The sequence below is a fragment of the Cibotium barometz genome, chromosome 3 (genome assembly GCF_041138505.1).
Source record: "Cibotium barometz isolate CiBa-2024 chromosome 3, ASM4113850v1, whole genome shotgun sequence".
Taxonomy (NCBI): Eukaryota; Viridiplantae; Streptophyta; class Polypodiopsida; order Cyatheales; family Cibotiaceae; genus Cibotium; species Cibotium barometz.
In genome coordinates, this window is record NC_141048.1 from 47,053,213 (window position 1) to 47,056,550 (window position 3,338).

The window sequence follows — 3,338 nt, forward strand, 5'->3', positions numbered from 1 at the left end:
GGTGCCTCTTATGCGTCAGATTGTTATGCATTGGCTGTTTCTAGTATGTGCGATGAAAGTGAGCCTGTTTCATTTGATGAGGCACAAAGTTCAGAAAATTGGATGGCTGCTATGCAAGCAGAATACGATGCTATTATGAAGAATGGTACATGGTCTTTATGTGACTTGCCCCCTGGCAAGAAGGCCATTGGCACTAAGTGGGTATACAAATTGAAGCGTAAACCTGATGGCACAGTGGATCGCCATAAGGCTAGGCTTGTTGCAAAAGGTTATGCTCAAGAGAAGGGCATTGATTTTGATGAGACTTTTGCTCCCACATGTCGTATGACCACTGTTCGTAGCATCTGTGCATTAGCAGCTCATAATGGTTGGAATGTACATCAGCTGGACATAAAGACTGCGTTCTTAAATGGAGATTTGCATGAGGAGGTGTATGTATCGCAGCCTCGTGGTTTTGTTCAAAGAGGGCAGGAAAACAAAGTGTGCAGGTTAAAAAAGGCTTTATATGGTTTAAAGCAAGCTCCACGAGCTTGGTATGAAAAAATACATGCATATTTGACTGCACATGGGTTTCAGAATAGTCCAACAGAAAGCACTTTGTATGCTAAACGTGTGGATGGTGTACATCTAATCATTGCTCTCTATGTCGATGACATGCTGCTCACAGGACCAAATGAGAGTCATATTGCTGATTTTAAGGCTGATTTGAATGCCTCTTTTGAGATGTCAGATTTGGGGCATTTGCATCATTATTTGGGGATACAATTTAAGCAGTGTGATGGAGGTATTGCTTTGTGTCAGACAAAGTATATTGAAACATTGTTGCGGAGATTTGGCCTTGAAGACTGCAAGCCTATTGCTACTCCAATGGAGACAGGTTTGAAGTTGAGTCTTCATGATGCTGGAGATCACTTTGATGTCACACTCTATCAGACAGCTGTTGGTTGCCTCATTTATGTATGCATTACGAGGCCAGACATTCAGTTTGCAGTCTCACAGGTGAGCAGATTTATGCATAGCCCAGGCATTAAGCATTGGCAGGCAGTGAAGCGTATCTTTCGCTATTTGAGTGGTACTCGGCATCTTGGGTTGTTTTATCCCAAGGGGGGATCATTGCCGCCAGATTTACATGCTTTTTCAGATTCTGACTGGGCTGGTTGTTATGACACACGCGTGTCCACGAGTGGTTTTTGCTTCATGCTTGGAAGCTCATGCATATCATGGTTGAGCAAGAAGCAGCCTACTGTGGCCACTTCTAGTTGTGAAGCTGAGTACAGGGCAGCTTTCACAGCTACGGTTGAGTGTGTGTGGCTCAGACGCCTTATGGCTGATTTGGGTGTTGGGCAGCCATCTGCCACCACCATCTTCATTGACAGTCAGAGCGCATTGGCAGTTGCGCGGAACCCAGTGTTCCATGCTCGTACGAAGCACATTGAGGTGCACTACCATTATGTCAGGGAGAGACTCTCTGCAGGAGAGATCAGTTTGGCTTATGTGCCAACACAGGATAACCTTGCAGACCTTTTCACAAAGGCTCTGCCTCGTGAGAAGTTCGAAGCTTTTCGCAAAGCTTTGGGCTTACTCCCTTTTGTGGATTCGTCCACATAGCTAGACACTTCCCTATACATGAGTGCTAGCTCTTGTTCACCGCATCACTCCAGGGGGGATTTGTTACCATATTATAGTAGTGATGTGTGTGAACACACTTAGGACCGCCGGGGCACTTTTTCCCTCACTAGGAGGTTTTTTCCCCCGTGCATTGTATATACGCCCATTATCTTCTAGGGCTTGTTATCTTTCATTTTTGGCACTCATAATACACTACTGTGTTGTGCTCAAGCTTCCTCATCTTCTTGAAGTTGTGTGTGCATTCCTGCAACCCTAATTCCAACACTTTCCTTTGGGGACTAGTCTGGGCTCCCTATCACAGTCCAAAGAGCCTGGCACATCTTCGTACTTCTAGTGCCGGCTCACCCCATGTTCACATCATCACGCAAGGGGGGATTTGTAGCCATATTTGATAGTGATGTGTGTAAACACACTAGGACTAGCCGGAGCACTTTTTCCCTCTTTAGGAGGTTTTTTCCCCTATGCTAGTATATACCCATCTTGGGATATAATTATCATCTTTATACAGCACACATTCATTATCTATCTATCATCTCATTATGTGCTCCCTTATGCTTGTGTGTGTGTGCGTGCACGTATGTGCACACGTGCATTCCTGCGACCCTATTTCCAACACTTCAAACATAGAATGTAAACCTAATGTAGGAGTTGGAAGTTTGGAAAAAGAAATTTGTAAACTTAAAAATGGAAGGGAAGAAGGCAATGTTTGTCCAGCAACAAGAACAAGTGTGAAGGAAATTATGTTGTGGACAATCGTGACCATGGACAATATACCACTGGAAAACGTGAGGCTACCACCCAACTAGCTTGAAAAAAAAAAGTAAATGATGGATCTAAACTCAAGGTGCAAGTAGAGGAGCTGGAAGGGTTGGTTCAAGTGTTCAAAGATTAGCAAATGATTTAAAAATGATACAAGCACTAAAGAAGAAGCTACAAGGAAGCACAACTCAAAGATGACAAAGGAAGAACTAAATGTGGCACTAACCACTACCCAAGAAGAGCTGACAAAGAGAAATAAAGCCATTTGGATGGTTAAGAAAATAGTGAAGACGTGGAAGCCAAGGACAGTATGTGAGGGGTGAATTTTGGGCAAGATGCAACGGGCATCGTTCTTGAAAGATGAATCAGTAAGGGCTGTCCAAAAATTATAGCTTATACATAGTGATATATGTGGTCCTATGAGGACACCACATCAATCAGGGGTATCTCTACTTTGTGACTTAGCCTCATGGATTTATTGAAAAGGGACAGGCGTCTAAAGTATACAAGTTAAGAAAAGCTTTATATGGCCTTAAGCAAGCTCCCATAGCATGGAATGAAAAAAAAAATACATACCTAGTTGCAAATGGTTTTTGTAAAATTCCAACTGAGAGTACCCTCTGTGTAAAGAGGAGTAAAGTTTATTTATTGGTCATTATTTTATTGTTTTACACATTGATAACATGCTGCTCACAAGCCCTAATAAGGAGAAGATTTTAACCTTTAAGGGTTAATTTTTACATGTGTCATTTGAGATGATAAATTTGGGCTCATTGAATTATTATTTGGACATACAGTTTATACAATGTAATGATGGTATTGTGATGTTACACTTAAAGTACATACAAAGAGTGTTTACATAGTTTGGTCTTGAAGAATATAAGCTTGTTACTATACCAATACTAGAGATAGGTGCTATGCTCAGTCTCCTGAGGATGTAGGTTGACGCA